Below are 22,865 nucleotides of genomic sequence, written 5' to 3' on the forward strand. Positions count from 1 at the left end.
AAGGGGCACCTTACATGGTCCAAAGCTGATAGCCCCACCTCTCCATGGCTCTGCCAGCCGCCCCATGAGCTGCTCTAGGCATCCGACAAACTGCTCTGGTCCATCAGCCGCTCTGCTCACCGTCCCGCAAACTGCAATGCTCTGCTCTGCTAGCCGTCCCGCAAACTGCTCCACCATATATCTTCAGGCTCCCCCACTACTTAACACAACACTCAGTGATTTCAGCTCTTAGTAAGTTTAGCTCTTTTGTGATTTCAGCTTGTAGTAGGGGAGCCTCAGTGCTGGTGCACCATTAGCCCAAAGTGAATTCAGCTCAGCAGCCTGTAATTAGACTCCTAATGGAATCAAAATTAGCTCTGATATTCCACAGTTGCAAGAGGAGGAAGTGCAATTAGAACGTAAGGCCCTCACCAGGGGGGCCCATACCACCAAGTATTAATACCTATCCCCAGCCTCGTTCAATTCAGAGTTTTGGAACCCATGTCCCTTGCCTAGCGAGTGCTACTTAGTTGATGGCGAGTCCCTCCATCATCACAAAAGGCCAAGTACAGTTCCACTGTCTTTGATTCCCATAATCAGGGTAATAACAATTCATTCTTCCTGCCCCAATAACAGAGACACTGGGGATCCCACAGCAGCCAAAGTGACCATTTGGGCAGCTATGGCCTCATTCTAGGTGGGATGGGTGTGCCTATGCAAATGAGATCGGCCCCTGAAGTTCTTTTCCACAACATGCCACACCTCACCACTAGATGTCAGGGTGGAGCTCATCCTGATTCTGCTTACACAATAGAGGCTTGTATTTTAAGATCCAGAGGTGCCACGTTCAATTCCCATAGCTGATGATCCACCCAAGGTGTGTGATGTCACACCTGCACCAGTTTACCATGGAGGAAGAGGCCTTAGGCAAGGAGGTAGAAAGGGGTCTTGGAGAATGGGACCGTGCACTTTCTTTTCTTGGGGCCCAGGGCTGGAGATTTGGACAGAAGGTGGGAGGAAGCTCACCTTCATTCTCTTTTACTGTGAGGTCAGAAAGGTATGAACCCTTGGGAGAGAGCTAGTAAGAGCAGACTGTCTGCCAGCAGGGCCATTAACTTTTAATGCCTCTCTACACAAAAGCCAGTGGGTGGGAGAGTGGACCTCCCCACAGTTTGCAGCACATGGGAAGACAGGGGACGGAGTCAGTTTTCAAAGGAGTGCTTCTCCAATCAAGGGAAGCCATTCCACTGCCAGAAGCAAGATGGCCAGGCCAAGAAGGCCAGAAGGGCTACCTGGCTTAAGGACTTGGACCAGAACCAGGATTCCCAGATGGGGTGAGATCAGACTGAGGGGGTGATTTTGTTCAGGAGTTTGTTGTTTTCCATAGATCTGTAACCCTAGTGCTGGTAAAGAATAAAAGTATTGTGGTGAAGAAAATCCTGTGCCGGGGAAAGTTGGTGCCTATGGTTATGTTGGCATAGCTGTGGAACTCAAAGATGTGACTTTTTCACATCGCTGAGTGCCAAACTATGTCAACCTAAATTTTAAGCGTAGACTAGGGCTAAGTCTATGTCCCTTGCTTTGCTACCATGTTTTCTATGAAGGACGCAATAAGGAAACCAGAGCTCCCACAGCCAATTGGACTTTGGAGGGAAATATCTCTGAGCACTAGGGGCTCGGGCAGGACTGTGGCTCTGGTTGTGGTATCGAGGTGGCCAAACTGTGTGTTCCACTACAGAAGAAGGGTATCAGTTAGGGGTCTGTACCTGGGAAACTGCATGAGAAACCCAGAGTTTGGAACAGTGGCCAGTCCCTGGCCAGGCCCAGGGATACTTAGAAGCACATGGACACAGGAAATGGATCTGTTTACAACAGCTTGGTGCCCGTTCAGAAGAGGGGTCAGGGCAAAGATTGTGACATCATCTTGAATTTAAATGATTTAAAGACTTCTGGTGATGAAGACAATTCCAATGATTAATTACCCTCACTGTTAATTTGTTGCCTCATTCCCAGTTTGAATTTGTCTAGTTTCAGCTTCCAGATATTGGATTTTGTCATGCTGTTTTTTGCTCAGTTAAAGAACTGTGAAAATCAGATATCTTCCCACATAGGTATTTATAGACTGTGATCAAGTCACCTCTTCACATTCTCTTCAATAAGCTAAATAGATTGCACTCCCTAAGTCTCTCATTATATGGTTTGTTTTGCAGACCTCAAATCAGTAAAAAATGATCTGCAAAAAGGGGTAAACAGTGAGCTAACAAAGTTTGCAGATGATAGAAAATTACTCGAGATAGTTAAGTCCATGGCAGGCTGTTACAAACAGATCTCACAAAACTGAGGGACTGGGTGACATTTTTAAAAAATAGCAGATGAAATTCAGTGTTGATCAATGCAAAGTAATGTACATTGGAAAACATAATCCCAGCTATACATACATACATACTCATTGATCAGTCTCTTTAAGAACTACATATGAAATACAGAAAGATTTTAATTCATATACTATTTCAATATTGATTTGCATAGTGCTAACTTTTTAATCAGAATATCATGCAATAAGTCAAATGCTTCACAGAAATTTAAGTATATTATATCACAATTCCCTTTATCAACCAAACTTGTGATCTCCGAGAACAACACTGAATTTGTTTGAGACCTGTTGTCCATAAAACTATGTTGATTGCCATTAATTATATTTACATACTTTATTCTTTTATTGACTAAGTCCTGTATTAGCCATTCTGTTATTTTATCTGGGATCAATGTTAGACTATCTGGCTATAATTACCCATTTACTCTCTTCACGTAGTTTTCTTCTAGTTTTCTGGAAGATCTCCAATTTTCCAAGATTTATTAAAAATTGAAATTAGTGGTTTGAAGAACTCAGTACTTTGAATGTGTCTCAGTATTCTGAATACTGTTTGTACAAGTTTGAGAAAAAGTTATAATCAAATCCAGGTCCTTCCGCATAGCCTGTGTAAACCTGGAGTTAAGGGAGAGAATTCATCCCTTCCTCCCAGCCCATTGATCACTTGCAGAGCTGCTGCAATAACATTTTGCTCCCCACCAACATAGCACCCAAAATTCCAAGGATTTTTGGCATGGAGCCATTGCAAAGTATAGCTGCATAACAAGCAGGGTTGTGAAATCCTGTATGGCCCTTGTGTGACTGGATCACCTGCATAGTGGAAGTGCTGTGCACCATTTCTGCAACCATTCTTTGGGATGTAGGATTTGGCTTTTACCTAGGAGCTGGCTGTGAAAAAGAGAATTTCTGTCCCTCGGGAAATTCTTACTCTTCTAAATTTGTTTTTGTCCTGAACTGGAATGAAAAGTTGAGATCTTGAAATATTTGCGGAATGGAAATTCCAAAATATTTTTATTTGGAAACCTCTACATGACCTTATGAAACAGTTTTGATAAAGTTGAAATATTATAAAATATTAAATGTAATACAAATAGATATAAATTGTATTTATATAAAAGTTGAAATAACAAAATGTGAAACTCAACTAAATACTCCATTTCAGTTTTGAAAGTTTTCTGTCAAATTTTTTTGAAATCAACTCATTCCCACAGAAAATTTTGATTTCAGTGCAATTGCATTTTCTGATGGAAGACTGTTTCACTGAAATTTTGTTGACCCTTTTGCAATAAATTCTGTGTAATTATAAATGTTATGTTACCGTTAACAGCAAATAAATAGCCATGGCAGTATACCTATCCCTATCTTCTTTCCGTGGGTCTAGACAAGTGATACTCAGACCTCAGTGGTTCAGGAGCCAAATTAGTGAGCAGCATTCCCCAAAGAGCCACAGTAGTGTGAATTCATTGTTTCATTTACTATAGTACCATATATTCATTCACACAGATTTTTAATATCCTGCTCTGTAAAGAGCCACAGGAGACACGTAAAGAGCCACTTGCGGCTTGAGAGCCTCAGTCTGAGTATCACTGGTCAAAACCTAACTCATTTTGCTGCTATTCTGTGTGGCTGTGAAAGATTGTTTATTTGTTTTAGAGTCTCATCACAAACACATACAAATCCTGTGCAAATTGTACTGCATGTAGCTATCAGAGATATGTTCTAATGAATAAACAGGTTATGCACCTTCTTCCCTTATGAGATGTTGTAAAGAAATTGTTTTGTTTGATTGTATTAAAGATGCTGCAAAATCCAACCTCAGCGCCTCATAGAGTATCAGGATTGGAAGGGACCTCAGGAGGTCATGTAGTCCAACCCCCTGCTCAAAGCAGGGCCAATCCCCAATTTTTGCCCCAGATCCCTAAATGGCCCCCTCAAGGATTGAACTCATAACCTTGGGTTTATAGCAGGCCAATGCTCAAAACACTGAGCTATCCCCTCATCATGGCACAGTGCTGACCTTGGCCATCTGACAGCTATGGTAGCTGGACATATGCCCTGGCAGGTCTAACCATGCTACAAAGGTGTCGGACTACCCAATCCAGGGAGGGGGATTGCTCTCTCAGAGGAAAGGGCGCTTTTCCTTCTCCTTAGAGGTTGAAGGCTAGCTAAGCATGAGGAGGTGCGCATGCCTGCCTGCCCAGCCAGTGGGATGGCTTGAAGTCAACGGCTAAAACAACACGAGTAAATGGGCCTCAGTTCCCTGTGTATCATCAAACCGTTCTTCGGTGGCGGAACAGAAATCGAGTGACGAGAGGTTGCTAAAAATGTCAGGTGCTAGGCTGACATGGAAAAAGACAACCCTCACTGTGTGTACTTACAATTGTAGGTTGCTGGCGAGGGAGGAAATGTTAAACCATCGGATGGAGGAGAAGAAAAGGATAAAATGCGACATCCTCGGTGTCTGCGAAACCCGACAAAAGAAGGAGTTGGAAGTCAACTGGAAGGATGGGAGCGCTGTGAGGCTCAGAAAGGGAGATGGAGATGGATAACATCCCAAATGAAATGATCAGAGAACGCAGCAGTGTGAAAGATATTGTCGTGGAAAGCAGACATAATAAGATGCGATGGGCGGGACACACAGCACGGCTCACGAACAATAGGTGGACCGCAATCATAGCTGAGTGGTACCCACAAGAACAGAAAAGACCACCCGGCCGGCCTCCAAGACGATGGGAAGATGGCATTGTTAAACGTTTCAGATGAACATGGAGAAGAAAGGTGAGAATGCGAGAAGAATAGCGGACGTGTTGTGATCGGCGCAGTCTTAACGACAGCTGAAGACTGATCGATCCAGGTGATCCAGATGTTTAAAGATGTTTATTGGTGCCTCTGGATTTTCTTGAGCGGTAGAAATGCTGATTCTCATACAATGTCTTTGCAATGTTCTAGGCCTTTCCTTATATATCAGACTGATGCGTTTCACTGGCAATAGCAGATTGCCCTCCAGAATTGATAACCTGAATTGACTATTGCCTTAGGAAAACTGTCAGATGTCTGCACCTATCAATGTGCAGTCATCCACAAACAGTTACTGAATGACTTGTTGCTCTAGGCAACTACTGGTTCTGTCTCTTTGGCAACGTTGACCTGGCTGACACTTTTCACTTCATCCTGCACTTCTGTTCTCTCTTCCCTATTTCTGTATTGCTCATCATAGGTTTAGCCCGAGTCTGTTCTGGTGTACAGAAGGAAAGTAATAAAGCGAAGCTAGGGAACGTGCGCTTTCATTACGTTTCTAACTACAGCCAGTGCACTCTACCTCTTCCCTAGTAGTATCTTGAAATCTTTTCCAGTCCTTCCTGTCTCTGAAACCTCCATACTCTCCCCTTTCTGCCCCAAATCTTTTCCTGTTTCCAAGCACCCTCCTACTCCTCTCCCTGCTCACCAAAATGATTTCTGCAAATAGACAGTCTCCTCACCACTGCCCAGACTGCCTCTCACCAGGTGCCCAGCTCTACCCTTGATGAAGTCCCTGTTCCCATCTCCCTAGCTCTGGCTACACAAAACTCCCTGTAGTGCATGCTGTTCTGTCTCTATGGTAACCGATAACTAAAGGAGGGTGCCATCCTGTGAAACAGCATCCAGCAAAGGTGGGGAAACCAGACTGTTGTAGGAGCTAGTGTTAAGCAGCAGCTTGAACAATTCCATAGGAACCTACTCATTTACTTATTGCTACCTGCGCTCTCTCATGTGTCGGTTAGTGTGGGGAGCGCTTTTGTGAGGATCATTCCACTAGTTCTGCAGAAAAGGCAGAGTGAGGGGGCACTTTAATAAAACTGGAAGCACACACAGGTCCTCAAAGGCCTATTGTCTAGATTAGGAAAGCAGTCGAGATTAAGTTGGGACTAGGTACCATAAAAAAGAAATAGCTTGCTTCTTAGGTCTGATTCTGATCTCACTTATATAGGTGGGAAATAGTGGTAACTCCGGTTAAACAGTGCTAATGTAAAACTGGTGTTGAGATCAGAACCAGGCCTCTTTTATCTTCCAGAAGTCACCACACCCTATTAGCTTTATCTAACCATGTATATCCATTCCTGTAATGACATGGACAACTAGAGATTCTACTTCCTCAAGGGTTTCACTGCTGTCATTTATTTCTCTGCAAATTGTTTTACCTCAAGGATTTGTGTTGGTAGCCTCTAGCCTCATAATAATTAGTCATTTGTAGGGCTGTCGATTAATCACAGTTAACTCATGCAATTAACTCAAAAAATTAATCACCGTTAAAAAAATTAATCTTGATTAATTGCAGTTTTAATCACACTGTTAAACAATAGAATACCAATTGAAATTTAGTAAATATTTTGGATGTTTTTCTATATTTTCAGATATATTAATTTCAGTTACAACCTAGTTTAGAAAGTAGAGTGCACTCACTTTATAGAGTTATTTTTTATTACAAATATTTGCACTGTAAAAATGGCAAACAAAAGAAATAGTATTTTTCAATTCACCTCATACAAGTAGTGTAGTACAATCTCTTTATGGTGAAAGTGCAACTTGAAAATATAGATTTTTTTGTTACATAGCTGCACTCAAAAACAAAACAACGTAAAACTTTAGAGCCTACAAGTCCACTCAGTCCTACTTCTTGTTCAGCCAATCGCTAAGACAAACAAGTTTGTTTACATTTATGAGAGATAATGCTGCCCACTTCTTATTTACAATGTCACCTGAAAGTGAGAACAGGTGTTTGCATGGCACTTTTGTAGCAGGCATTGCAAGGTATTTACATACCAGATATGCCAAACATTAGTATGTCCCTTGATACTTCAGCCACCATTCCAGAGGTGCTGCTGCTGATGCGCGTAAAAAAAATAATGCATTAATTAAATTTGTGGCTGAACTCCTTGGGGGAGAATTCTATGTCTCCTGTTCTGTTTTACCTGCATTCTGCCATATATTTCATGTTATCGTAGTCTTGGATGATGACCAGGCACGTTGTTCATTTTAAGAACACTGTCACTGCAGATTTGACAAAATGCAAAGAAGGTACCAATGTGAGATTTCTAAAGATAGCGACAGCACTTGACCCAAGGTTTAAGAATCTGAAGTGCCTTCCAAAATCTGAGAGGGATGAGGGGTAGAGCATGCATTCAGAAGTTTTAAAAGAGCAACACTCTGATGCAGAAACTACAGAACCCGAACCACCAAAAAAGAAAATCAACCTTCTGTTGGTGGCATCTCACTCAGATGATGAAAATGAACATGTGTCGGTCCGCACTGCTTTGTATGGTTATTGAGCAGAACCCGTTATCAGCATGGCTGCATGTCCTCTGGAATGATGGTTGAAGCATGAAGGGAATCTTTAGTGCATCTGGCACATAAATATCTTGCAATGCCAACTACAACAATGCCATGTGAATGCCTGTTCTCACTTTCAGGTGATATTGTAGACAAGAAGCGGGCAGCATTATCTCCTGCAAATTTAAACAAACTTGTTTGTCTGAGCGATTGGTTGAACAAGAAGTAGGACTGAGTGGACTTCTAGGGTCTAAAGTTTTACATTTATTTATTTTTGAATGCAGTTATTTTTTGTACATAATTCTACATTTGTAAGATCAACTTTCATGATAGAGATTGCACTACAGTACTTGTATTAGGTGAATTGAAAAATACTATTACTTTTTATAGTGCAAATATTTGTAATAAAAATAAATATAAAGTGAGCACTGTACACTTTGTATTCTGTGTTGTAATTGAAATCAATATATTTGAAAGTGTAGAAAATATCCAAAACTATTTAAATAAATGGTATTCTATTATGGTTTAACAGTGCAATTAATCGCATGACAGCCCTAGCCATTTGTTTATTATTTATCTACTGTTTGTATTGCAGTATCACCAAGAGGCCCCAGCCAAGATCAGGGCACCACAGTCACACATAGTAAGAGAGAGTCCCTACCTGGAAGAACTTAACACATTCTAGGCCCTGTTCTGCCATTAATAGCATGCAGACAGACTGCTGCACTCAGGCAAAGCCCAATAATACTGACTTCTATGGAGCAGCAGTCTGCCCTGGTGCGGTCAGTTGCAGGACTGGGGCTTAAATAGACAAGACAAAAAAAGGAAGAGCCAGACAAAGGATAAGTTGTTTACTAGGCTTATTCGCACCTACACCGAATTTGTTCTTTAAGAGTGCATAGTTCTGCTGAGTTGGTTTGTGGTAGGCAATTCGGTGCATCCCAAGAAGAATTTAGCTGAGCAAAAGTTTTTTGTTGGGTTCATGTGAAAAGGTCTCGAGAGCGATATTACCTTTAACTCTAAATCTTTTGTTAACTGCCTCTTCCTTGTTCTTTTATGGGCAGAGTGTGATATTATTTGGCCCTCTAGCACAGGTTAAAATGCCTCCCAGAGGAACGAAGGGGATATATCTTCTCCTTTGTTGAGTTCAAAGTATGTCTTTGTTTCCTGAATGACATGATACTTTAATTTTTCATCTTGTAGGTTATTGAACCTTCAGCTATTAAATTGCTATACGTCTTTTTATAACACACCCTTATCCACTCCAAATAAAAGCTTATTTTCAAGATTGCATAAGAGGGAAAAGTATCTGCCGTAGCTAGGTAAACAGGAAATAAACACTGCATTTTAAAAATATGTGAGACTGTGCTTAATTCCTTCAGATCCTAAGAACTGGAATATCCTATTATATGAGTCAGCGTGAGAGGGAAAGCCAACATAAACATAGGTTGAAAGTACCGTTATATTCCAACTCCCTGTTTTCACTCCTTCATAGTTGTCTTTTAAAATTAGCTTTTGGAGTTATAATTTCTCTTGTTAAATCTCTCTGCCCAAAGGTGATTTTTCTTGGGGAGGGTACATTTCAACAAATTACTTGAGCTGTTTCTTTAATTATACAGGCATTAGAAAAAAAACAGGTACCCCGTTCTCTCTCGTGTGTGTGTGTGTATTAAATTAAGACTTTATTTCTGATTTGGAAAAAAAACAGGTTACATTTTAATCATCATACTAAACACTCAGATCTCTTTCACAGCAATACAAACCCAGAAACCTTTCATTGAAATCAGTGGAGCCTCCATAGACCTACACCAGTGTAAAGGAACCACACTCTGGCCCTTCATCTTCAACTACATCACAGGCTTTAGACATGTTTGATTTAATTTGTTTTCAAAATTAAAAGCAAAAGGGATAGTAAAAGAATGTAGTACCCAAGCACCACAATATTTCCCTTTTGTTACTGTTCTTTAACATGTACCAATGTCTGGATCTTATCCCCTCCTCCACAGCGGGAGATAAGGAAGAACTTAGTGTGGTTCTGCTGCTCAGAGAGCAGGGTGTTTGAGCCTGTGCAAGAGCACCCTCTGCATACCTGTACAGCACACTTTGGTTGTCAGGGCAGAGATGAGTAGTGAGAGGTGCATTGGTAGGAATGATGGATCCACCGCTATGCAGATATACTGGCCGCTTTACCCTGGTGCAGAAGAGGTAAGTACTGTATCACTACCACTCCAGAGCCTTTGGGAGAAGATTCCTTTCAGCCTTCATTGAATCGTCCTTCATCAAGCCCAGTTATGTGGAGCTGCTGCCAGGAGTAGGTTCTGAGCTCAGGTGCAGCTCTCCAGAGGGATGCTATGTAAATGCATGGTTTTGAGGATCTGCACAAGCTGTGGGCCTAGTGTGGTCAACTACGCAGATGGGAAGAATGCAAAATTTAACTACAGATCTATTATTATAAATAGCAAAAATCAACTGGCTACTGCAAAGCCCACTATTAAAGATAGTAGAAGGTTATGATCTTACCATTTCCTCCTAAACCTCTGGATTTGCACCATAGTAAAAATGGTCTCATCCCAGAGAAATAAGGTACAGACATACCTGAAGTGTGAGGAAGACTAAAAACTCTTCCTAAAAATTTGATACCACCCCTCCAACTATTTTTCACAATCTTCTGCTGCTCATAAAAGAGCTGAGAATTTTCCTACACTCTTATACTGTCATGATAATATATCACTGAGCAGGATCAATGAATCTTTCAAGCTTCTTTTAAATACAATTGATACTATGTCTGGCAGAAGCACTTTAGGAGGTCCAAACCATTTTAAAACAGCCTCTAGGCATCTCTTGTCTCTGACTGTTGCTACTGTACCAGTCCTGGTTGGGGCTGAGGCATATGGATCACTGTGGTCTAGTTGATATTATCATTATATCTTTTATGTAAACACATGGATCAGTGGGCAGGGGTGAGGGGAGGAGGTATTAAATGTCCTATTTATTGAGGAGCACCAACCCTTCAATTAGAATTGTCAGAAAGATGCCATTTTTACAGGAGTATGTTGAGGAATATTTGTGATTGTCCAACCTGTTTGGTTAGAATTGTTGAGTAAGGATGTCAGCTACTTGTGAACCTTACAAAAATTCCCAGGGTCAGAGGTACCAGTTTCAACAAGCATACTTATCTCATTTCTTTAGACACCTTTAATGGGGCCTGATTTTCAGAAAGAGCTGAGCATGGGAAGCGGGTTCATGCACACTGAAACTCAGATCATCTTCTGGTGTCATATATCGGGAAGCCAAAACCTGACATATTCAAAGTTCATTTGGAAAATTGAGGTCCATATTTCCAGGGGGGATTATTTCATACATTTGGGTGTCTGTAGTCATTTGACTTTTGACATTATTTCTCCTCTTGCGTCCAAGATGCACAAAAACCATCCCTAGAATAGTTTATTGAAAACATATCATATGTTATGCTCTAACAGTAGCTATCATTCATAAGAGACTGGCTGACAACACGTTGAAAACTTTGGAAACTATTATATTAATAGCTAGTTCTGGTTAAAAATATAGCAATATACTATGCATTTCCATTCCCCCTTTGTTTCAGATATTTAATAAAAACAGTGTCTTAAGATAGGTTTTAAACATTTATTTCTACTGTTTATTTCTCCACATGCGCTCCTGGTCCAAGAGGTCTTTAGGAAGCCGATGAGATTGGCCCACAGTCCTATATTTTCATATCATGTCCATAACAACCAGTTGTCTCTTGCAGACTAGTTACTGCCCTTGAAAGGGGATTAATTGGATGACCTCAATGGTCATTTCCACTATAGCTGTAAATGACAATACCATTGATGTAGACTGTGGCATGTTGTCCATGAGACTGGAGTATCCAGCCCATCAGGTATTGTAAGGTGGTGGTGGATACATGAATGCCAAAATAGTATGGTCTTGTATTGATATTGACTGAATGAGGTGGAGAATAAGGTCTTTTCTTGTGAGTGGGGATGTCAAAGGAATCTGCCAATACCACTCTTGACCTGACAAAGTGGTGGCCCCTAATCTCTCCAGCAACTTATCCAGTCTAGACATAGCATATATGTTTAATTCTGATAGTGTATTTATTTTCTGGAAATTGATGGAAAAATGAGTTGATCCATCAAGCTTTGGCACAAATACAATGGGACTCCTCCACACACTGGGATACAGGCATACATCACCATGTGTGCACTGGAGATAGATGGTGTCTCCAAGGATGTCTACAAATCCTGCTCACTGTTTCCTAACTAATGTATGGCTGCAGTCCTGGTACATCTATCCAAATAACCTGCACTGGGACTAACCTCTTAGCCAGGCCTCTTTTCCGAGCCCTGGTGTCTGCCGTCCACAGCTGCCAATAATTGCAGTCCGTGAAGGGGCAGTCACAGTGGAAATAACTAGGCTATCCACAAACAAAGGAGCTTCCCACTGAGATACTGCCTTCAGCCCCCTGATCATCTAAGGGAAGATGGATGCCCACAGAGGGCCCTCATTTGGGATCAGGCTTTTCCATGGCCTTATAGTCCACGCGAGGCCAGATTGCCAGGAACTTGCCACCTGTGGTTGTCTGTGGATTTGGGCAAGTTATATGGTTTTTCATAGGCTGCCCTCCTCATCTGGCCCATAGATCTGCAGGAAGCAGTCCCCTGAGATAGGCGGCTTCAGGCCTCAAAGATTTAGCAGCTGCCTTATAATTCTCCACCAGGCTCATCATATTAGCCAATATCTTGGGTCTAGGTCACAACAACCACTCCTGTCCCACAACCAGGAGGATCTGTGTGAACTGCACCAGTACAACCTTTACAGGCGTCTGCTACCCAGATCACCTTTCAGGTTGGAGTCAGAGCCATCAACATTGCTAAAGGATCTGGGCCACCATGCAAGATCAGGCCCTCAGTGGGTCTTTCTTCCAGCAAAAGCACTCTTGGGTTTTCATCCATCCACAGCTGGATGGCTGGAAGCTGTGACCAATGGATGGCTGATCAGCTGTGAAGGCAGAACTGCTGCCAGCAGCAGCAGTGAGGAAGTAAGGTGGCAGGGTATGATATTGCCGCCCTTACTTCCATGCTGCTGCTGGCAGGGCGCTGCCTTCGGTGGCCACTGCCTGGCTACACAGCACTGAAGGCAGGGCTGCTGCCAGCAGCAGCACAGAAGTAAAGGTGGCATGGTATGGTATTGCTGCCCTTACTTCTGAGCTGCTGCTGGTGGCGGCCCTGCTTCAGAGCTGGGTGGCCAGAGAGTGTAGGCCACTGGCCAGGTGTCCAGCTCTGAAGGCAATGCCACCTCAAGTACCAGCACAGAAGGTTGCATGGTATGGTATGGTATTGCCACCCTTACTTTTGTGCTGCTGCTGGTGGTGACACTACCTTTAGAGCTGGGCGGCCAGAGACCGGCAGCTGCTGGCTGGGATGTTCATGTTGTTTGCCTCACAGGAGAAGTGTTTTTTTAATCCTGCTCCCATCCTGCCCCACAATACCCACTCCCACTCTCACCCGCTCCCCCATTATTTGTTGAATTTTTATCCCACTCCTGCTATTATGGCAGTGGGTCCTGCTGGACCATCGGGATCTCCATCCCGCTGCAGGGCTCAAGCCTCTCTCATTTTTTCATCATTTTTCTGCTCCATTTTTCTGCCCCCTCCCCAGATCTGTGCCAGGAGCTGCTGCCCCACTCACCCTACCCTGGTTAGGACCCGTCCGATAGAATAGTCTAGTGCTCAGGTGACCATTGTGTTGCCATGGCAACCTGGTCAAAGGTGATGAGGATGTATTCTGCGTCATCTTCAGTCCTCTTCTTTGTGAGTTTTATCAGAATGTTCGAGCTGGAGTGGTGTTTGAAGGTCTTGCTGAAGGATTTACATTAGACACCTGAAGTTGTAAAAGGGTCACTATTTGTTGGATGACATGTTGTTGCTGTCCTTATTGCTGCACTGCCAACTCCTGATTAGCTGCTGCTGCTGTTGTGTCTCCTGTTGTTGGTCCTGGGTGGTCATTTGTTGAAACAGCTGGCTGTGGTGCCACCTAATAGTCACGTCACTGGTGGGGTATCAACTCTCCCCTGTCGCTGCCCTTCCTTGCTAGCAATCCCTCCAGGGCTGTGGTAGTCCACCTTTTGGTAGACTTGACCCATGGGGCCATTTCACCAATTGAAGTTAGCCCCCTTCTGAATTAACAGAGTCCAATACAATGCATACAGTCCAACATCCCCACAAAAGAAAGGGTCCTCAACCCACATGTTGCCTGTGAGTGGCACACCATTGATTCAGGGTTTAAAACATTTCTATCCTCTCCAAGGGAAGGAAAAGGGGTTTATCTACCCAGATCACCTTTCAGGTTGGAGTCAGAGTCTTGCTGCAGGATTTACGTTTAACCCCTGAAGTTTTAAGAGGAAGTTGCTATGCGAATACACTCCTTTCCCCTCTTGGGCAGGGCAAGGGCATTGCAGCCCCACGGCTAAGTCCAGCTGATTGCCCTTAACCTCAGGGCCACCTGGCACAATGGCCAGAGTCAATATAGGGGCCCTTTCCCTCAGGGCTATGTTACCTAATTGCCAGAGTCAATATGGCTGCCCTCTGCCTCAGGACTGTGTGCTAATGGCCAGAGTCAATATAGGGAGCCTCTCCCTTAGGACCACGTAGTCCAATGGCCAGAGTCATTATAGCTGCCCTCTCGGTTGGAGTTGTGTGGCCTAATCGCCAGAGTCAGTATAGTACAGTTTAACGGCTGTAGGAAGATGGGCCACCACCCAGAAGGGTGACGGCTGGGACTGGGGGACCCAGGCCCTCCCTAATCCACTAGGTCCCAGCCCAGGCCCCTGTCAGTGATACGTACTCTCGTTACTGTGTCAGCGGGGATCCTACTGAAACATGCTGACTTCACTACTGTTATAGAACCAAAAGCTATGTATAGTACTCCTGTGCTACCTCCTACCCTGTCTCCCGATGTGGCGGTCTGGGTGTTTCTGGGGTCTCCGGTTTCTCGGCCTGTGCAGCTTTCAGCATCTCTGTCCTCCCTTGGGCGTCTTCAGGTAGCTGGGTATCTGCCTGGGCCTCGATGGGCCTGGCTTCCGGTATCTGGTTTCCTGCCTCCTGCTTCTGTGGTCAAGGTGCCTCAGTGTTTAAGGCAGGGGGCAGTAGGAGAACCCAGGACCTCCTGCTCCACCAGGTTCCAGCCCAGGGTCCTGTGTAAGTTAGCCCCAGAGTAGGAGATCTCCCAAGGGGAAGTCTACATTTGGTGCACGTCTGTCACCCAGGTTCTTCTAAGGCCAGGTGCTCCTAGGACTCTTTCTCCATCTCCTTTGATCCAGAAGACAGTGCTGGGTTCCTGGTGGCTGCCTTGCCTGGCAGGCTACTGATCCTTCCCTCAGGTGGGGAGGCAGCTAGCTCCTGTCTCTTCACCAGTCAGCCCCAAACTGAGTCAGGTTCTCTCCTTTTCTCTCCCATACACACCTGGCATTAGCTGCAGTATAATGATGCAGGGCTGACTGGGCCCAAAGGCTCTCCTTATCCCCTTCTGTGCTGGTGGGTGGTTTCTCTGCTTCACCACATTCCTCCTCCATCTGGAGCAGGTTCTACAGTTTCAGTGGGGTGGGATCTCAGTGGCCCAGGGCTTCTATCTAACCCCTCATACATCCCATCACAGGCATCCCAAGAGGCACAGCCCCTGCACTACCTCAGGCAGCTGGCAAAAGAAACTGATGGTGTGGAACTGGTGCATTACTTTGGCCATGATGTCCTCCTGCTGCAAGAGAACAAGAACCTGTCAAACTGCAAACAGTATCCTTGCCTCTCTCATTCACATTCCAATACAAGCAATTGGCAAGGATTCATGGCAGGATGACATCAGGCTCTTCATTTTGTAGTCATGTATTTGCCTTTTCCTTCCTAAGTGAAGTACTTTGCACTTGTCTTTATTGAATTTCATTTTGTTGACTTCAGAGCAATTCTGCAATTTGGCAAGGGCGTTTTGAATTCTAATCCTATGCTCCAAAGTGCTTGGTGTCATCTGCAAATTTTGTAAGCATACTCTCCACTCCATTATCCAAATTATTAATGAAAATATCAAATAGTGCTGGACCCAGATTAATCCCTGCAGAAACCCACTAGATAAGCTCTCTCACTTTGACAGCCAAACATTGGTAACTATTCTTTGAGTATGGTCTTTCAACCAGTTCTGTACCCACATTATAGTAATTTTATCCAAGCCACATTTCCCCAGTTTGCTTATGAGACTGTCATGTGGGACTGTGTCAAAAGCCTTATTAACACCAAGATATATCATGTCTATTGCTTCCCCGCATCCACCAGGCCAGTAACCCTGACAAAGAAGAAAATGGAGTTGGAATGATTTGTTCTTGACAAATCCATGCATACTGGCCCTTATAACCATAGGTGCTTACAAGCTGATTGTTTAATAATTTGTTCCAGTATCTTTCCAGGTATCGAAGTGAGACTGACTAGTATGTAAGTCCCCAGGTCCTCTTTGTTCCCTTTTTTAAACATAGGTACTATCTTGTTAATGGATGTGAAGATATTATTTTTCTAAGATCTCAGAAGAGAACTGGTGTACAGCACCTGGTTTGTTAAGTATAAAAAAGCTGAGTCAGAAACCGATGGTTAAAATTTGTCTCCGGCCATTTCTTGTTTCCTAGACTAGACATTTTAGCAATTTTTAGAATGCCTTGGTGCTCAACACCTTCAAACAACCCTTTCTCATCCACAAAGTGTTTTAATGCCCATTATCTCACCCAGACTCACTACTGCCAGGAGTTACAGCAGTGTCCCCTTCCCATTGAACAGATTAGAATCCTGAGATACAGAGAAGGGGGCAGTAGGGGAACCCAGGTCACACAGCAGACCTACCCCAGGTCACACAGCAATGCAATGGTAGAGCCAGAGAGAAAAACTAACAGTTCTCACTCTTGCGCTAAACAACAGACAACAAATCCCCCAGAGGCAGGGATAGACCTCAGGAATTGAGATGGTGGGAAATTTTCATTGAAACAATTTTCTGTTGGAAAATCCTATTAAGATTAAACAAGTTTGTTTTTTGAAATCATAAGTCGATTTGGTTGAAAATTCTTAGCAAAAATATTTTTTTGCAGAACAAAAACATCTCCTCCTGTTTGTCATATACTTAGGGCCCTGCCAAATTCACGGGCATGAAAAACGCGTCATGGACCATGAAATCTGGTCTTTTGTGTGCTTTTACCCTGTATTATACAGATTTCACAGGGGATACCAATGTTTCTCAATTTGGGGAACCTTTTCACTGACCCAAAAGGCAGTTGCAGGGGGGTCACAAGGTTATGGGGGGGTCACAGTATTGCCACCCTTATTTCTGCGCTGCCTTCAGAGCTGGGCAACCAGAGAGCAGCTGCTGTTGGCTAGGCGCCCAGCTCTGAAGGCAGCACCCGCGAGCAGCAGCACAGAAGTAAGTGTAGCAGTATCACAACCCGCCCCCCACAATAACCTTGCGCCCCTCCCACAACTCCTTTTTGGGTCAGGACCCCTACAATTACAACCCCATGAAATTTCAGATTTAAATTGCTGAAATCATAAAATTGACGATTTTTAAAATCCTAGGACTGTGAAATTGACCAAAATTGACCGTGAAGTTGGTGGGGCCCTACATATACCATTAAATTATCTCATTATACACACAGAGGAGATACTTCGATCTGGAAAACTAGACAAGTTGCTTCAGTCTGGGCTAAGTAGTTGCTCCTCTTAATTATTTAAAATTAATAAAATACAAATAAAATAGACTACTTCAACTATTATACCACTGAACCCCATTTATCAAATTTAATTGGGACTTGGGCCAAATCAGATAATCAATAATTTGGATAATCCGAATAGGAAGGTGCGAGGCTGCAGCGCCACCTTGTGGTCACAGGAAAAATTGACTGCCTCTGGACCTCTGTGTGCTGATTGTTTGGTTAACGTGGAGAGCCGGACAATAAGGGTTGGATAAATGTGGTTCTACTGCATTACATCATAATCTGCCATGATGCAACATGATAGGACACCTCATATTATACACTGCGACTAGTGACACTCTCAAATGGATCTTCATGGCTCCCCAATCTCCATCCACCATGAGGTAGGTATGAGAGGATTGTTATCCCTAATTGACAGAAGGAGAAACTAAGGCTGAGAAAGGTGAAGGGACTTGTCTTACATCACACAGCCAGTCAGTGGCACGGTTGTGAATAGGACCCAGGAGTCCTGACTTTCAAACTAACCATCAATCTTGAATTTCATACACTGTATGATCAGAATAAAGTGATTTCAAAAGAGCTACAAACCAACAACTGTTCACAGTAATTATTCAGCAAGTATTTGAGAAGTACTAGAACATTAGAGAGAATCATGAACTGCTCAGAGAAAATTAATGGAGAGAAGCAGAAAATTCGTCAAGCATATGATTGGTTATGGCTTATTTGCTTGGTCTTAAAAGAGAACAATAAAGTCCTGAGTCTCCTTCCTGTCACTAGATCCCCAGCTCAGCCAATCAGCATTGAGACCCTGAGGGGCAGGAAACTGAGGGTCCCCTCCAGATGAGCCAAAGGATGGTTCAGGTCACCAGTGAGGATCACTGTCAGAGCACTTTTCCATTCCCACCTCTGTCTGAGGGTCTCCCACAGTGAGGGCTGGAGAGGGAGGGAAGGGAAGCAGGGAAAAGAGAAACCATAAAAGATAAAGGCCAATGTCCCCAGTGATTTTAAGGGACAAAGGCCTAGGTCAGGAAAAAATTCTGCCACATTAACCTAGTGATTTCCGTGCCTAGAATTTGGCTGGTACCAGATGGATCAGGCTGAATAGGTACCAAACCTCGCTGAGGCTCTTACCTTCCCAACAGGGATGTCAGTTTTCCAGCAAAATTAGTTCTGGGAAATGGGAAAAATCCAAAAAGGTTCCACCTCACCCTCATGTATGGGAACCTGAATTCTCTTTCAGTCCTCAAGAAGAGACCTTGAGAAGAGACTTGCCGCAGCATGCCCTGGGGGTCTCAGAGTGCTCCTGCCCTGCAGCCTTTTCCTGCCTGGCCGTTGTCAGGGTCCCGCTGTGAAGTCACCGCTTCCCGACCTCCTTTGACCAATAAACTGAAATCCTGCAACAGGCTCTTGTGATGTCACTGCCACACCCACCCTGCCCTGCAGGGCTAATGTCCTGCCCCTGGCCAGCCCCTTTTGATGTTTGAGCTGCTCCCCCTGTATCATGCCACTCACTCATTGTTAGTTTTGGGCATCAAGCAGGCTATATATGAAAACATCAGAGGCTGCTTAGTGTGTCACACTCAGTTTTTCAGAGATTTCTAGACTCTAGGGCCAGAAGAGACCATTAGATCATCTAATCTGACCCCCCTGCATATCACAAGCCTCCTGTATAGCACAGTAGATAGTTTTGGACCAAAGCACACTCCAGAAAGGCATCTAGTCTTCATTAGAAGACATCAAGAGATGGAGAAACCACCACTTTCCTTGGTAGTTTGCAGGGAGGGGAGGGGAATTAACCCCAAGGCCACACTTGGGAATCTGTATCATAACACATATGCACAATGGAATGGTTGTGCAAGCAACCTTCATTCTGGTGTCTGCTAGTGTTTAAAGGCCTGGTCTGCACACAACTTTTTGTACTGATATAACTATTTTGGTTAGGGATGCATTTCTTTCTTTTCACCAAAATAGTTGTCCCATAATATCTTCTAGTGTGGACACAGTTATATCTTTATAAAAGGGCTCTACACTGAGATGGCTTATTCCCCTCCCTGTAATGGACTAGTTATACTGGTAAAGAGCACCTTTATACTGTTATGACTGTGTCCATATTAGGGGGATTATACCGGTTTAACTATACTAGTAGAGCTCAAGCAGTACAACCTTCTAGTGTAAACAAGCCCTACGCTCCCCCATACTCATGCTCCTTTATACTGAATTAAAACAATAAAGTCGGGCTCTTGTTAAGAGGGAAGAGAGATTGCCTCCCCATAGGAAAAATGACACTCTGATACTTTGCCTTCAGAAACTATGGTGATAATAACTGAAGAATCTAGATAAATAGCTCCCATATTCCATGTAGACTAATGAATGTCAGTGCAGAGGTGTCATGTAGTTGCTGGTCCCTTTAAGGGGGTCTGGGCCCAGGCTACATATGTGTAAGCAAGTTCTGAATGAGCGCTCCCCTGGCAGCTAGTTTGGGAGGGGGAGAGACTTCAGGAGCAAACTGTATTTACATGAACACACCTACTCTGTGTAGGTATCCAGCTGACAGAAGCTGTGTTGCTCAAAGTGATCAACTTTGGCTGGTGTTGGGTTACAAATCACTTTAGTACTGAATGCAAGGGTAGTGAAATGTTATCAATATTGTTATCTTTATTGTATGAGTAAAAGGGAGCAGAACTGTGCTTAACCTGTCCCAATTGAGGGGGTCACCCTGAGGTGAAAGGAACTTGCTAAGCCAGTGGCTTGAATGCCAGACCTCTGTGAAAGTAAGAAGGGGTAGAGACAGTTGTCTCTGCCAGGAAGTGTGGATTCTGACTAAGGGTCCCTAGTTTGGTTTAACCTGTTCCTCTTCTCTGTTCAAAGATAGAGCTAAATAGGCCCCATTAGGAGTCTTTTGCTTTGTTAAGTGCTCACTAAGAGCTGAAATCACTTGTGGTGGGACAGCATTTCTGCCCAGCCTGCTAAGAGCTGACAAGCACTAAGAGTTGGGTGGAACCTCAGGAGACTGACCTGCAGAGGTCACAGCAAAAAGGCAGGTAGCAGCAGAAGCTGACTGGTAGGAGCAGCCAGGGGGAGAAGCAAGCAGCCAGACTGACCAGGTACAACAACTGTGAATGGGGTGTTAAGGTGGGAGGCATACTACAAGAACTTTGGTGTTGGATTCAAGAATCTGAAGCAAAAGACATTGCCCAGTGTACTCTGGGGTGGGTTTTTGCTCATGCTTTTGTGTTTATGAATCCTTCTTATGCTGTTTTCTGAAATTATTGCTAAATTACTTTTTAAATAAAAGTAACTTACTACACTCAGACTCTGTGCTTGTGAGAGGGAAAGTATCACCTCTTAAAGGTGCCCAGAGAGTTATGTGCAATTTTAGGTTAGGTTACTGGGTGGAGGCTTGAGCTGGTTCTGTGTTATATTGTTAAAAAGGAATCCCTAGATAATGAACCTGGCCCTTCTTGCTGCCCACTCCAAATGGCAGAAAGGTTACATATGGGAAGCTAATTTAAAAGGAAAGAGACCATATGGGCAGTTGATTATCTATCAAACATCTGGCCCTGATCAAAGGTCATCAAAACTCAGTTGCAAGGAGGTGCTCTTGGGGACAGGAGCTCTCTGTTGCTATAGGAAAAGGAGAGCTGCAGCCTGTTAAACTCTCTAAGTTGTCAGGTAAAATGATGGAGTAGAAAGGGGCCAGCTTTAGTTCCTAGCTCAGCCAATCAGCGTTGAGACTCTGAGGGGCAGGAAGCTGAGGGTTCTCACCAGTAAGTCAAATCATAAGAAGATCTGATAATTAAATGAATGTATCATGAGTGAATTAGCTTTGGCTGTAATGCTAGCATTTAGAGGCATCATTTATAATCACAATCATCAGAAATGTATTCACTTACAAGGACTTAATACAAACCTACTGAGCTGCATTCACTATAGTTTGTTTATGTTGCTTTCCGGAGTTGAAGGGCACTCTCCATCTTTTCCTTATTTGTGGTTTAAATTAAAAGGTCAGACAGCCCAAGTTTAAAAAAATCTGTAGTCCTGGCTGCTGTAACCTATTGGTCATCCTATTCCTAAATTGTATTTTGGAATTATTCATTCCCTAGAGATATAAAGATCATTTTTCATCTACAACCACTATTCATTCATTTTCTCTGGAGACTGCTTGGTTCACTTTCAGCCTGTCAAGTACACATGTAAGATTCCTTTTCAAAGAGGCATGTATCAGTGAAATTCTTCTGCTGGATTTTCACCTACTAATTGCAAGCAGGGAACTAGTTCTCCTTTTTCAAACAAAGCCACAATTTTTAAATCTTCCCTGAGTTTAGATGTGGTTATAGAACCATATAGTGCATAAATTGAGATCATGATAATGTGAAGCTTTCATCTGAGCTTGAAGTAGCATCTGTCTGTTATAATGTCTTTGAAATCTTGATTGATAAAGGATCTAGACCTCTTTTTAATTACTGTATAATGTGCTTGGCAAAGGTTAATATTTTGCATTGGGAAAGAGATCAGGATACAATTCCTGCAGCTAATGCAGAGAAGGGTGTAGAGTTCAGGCTTGTGCTTGCCTACACCTTTCAACATTAGAGAAAACACAAATTTTAGAAACCGAGATATTTACTATTTTTATCAGAAATATGGAATTGCTCTTTTTGTGTATAAATAGAAGGCTTGTTGTGTCTGTGTATTTGGGACTAAAAGGAATGCACATGCATTCATTTATTTCATAAGTTCCCACTTCCTAAAACAAAAGGAAAGAGATTTTTTCTAAGTTGGTAATTATAATCTGATTTATATTTTTCTAATAAGTGTACCAAATTCATTGTTGAATCATTTCCTCTAAACTCAGAGGAATTACGCCAGTCGTTAGTTCTCTGATAAAATGAACTTTAAAATGTCGTGCAGGTTCCACATTATGTTGAGAACCAAGATGTCTGCAAATTCTGATTTTGCTATTTGGACTCCTGCCAGTCAAATGAACCATACATTTTATCAATGGCCTTGAGTAATGCTGAGCATGTCCTGAGAAATGTCATCGCAATCTAGATATGGTTCTTTCTTTCTCCAACTTTCAGCATCTTTTGAAGACTTTTTTTTGCTGGCTGTCTGTGTAACCTAACCTAATAGTATTTTATGTACTGTATAAATATTTACTTCATGTAACTATTCTAGCAAAAGAACTTGAAAGATCTTAATTACTAAGACATGTAAGGAAGAGTTGTAGTGTAATAATATACATTTAATTCATTTGCCAGATCAGATTTAAAGTTGGGTATTTTCAGGATCATAAGGGTAATGTTTGCTCTGGAGTGCTTTAGTGTGGTTTTAAAATGTCTAAAGATTAGCAGGGAATGGGTGGTTCTGATGATTAGTAATGGGATATAGTTATTTTTAACTCCTAGGTTTCTGTTTAATATCAACCCCCTGTCTCTAGATTCCAAAATTTATT

Source organism: Caretta caretta, chromosome 1 (genome assembly GCF_965140235.1).
Source record: "Caretta caretta isolate rCarCar2 chromosome 1, rCarCar1.hap1, whole genome shotgun sequence".
NCBI classification, from domain to species: Eukaryota; Metazoa; Chordata; order Testudines; family Cheloniidae; genus Caretta; species Caretta caretta.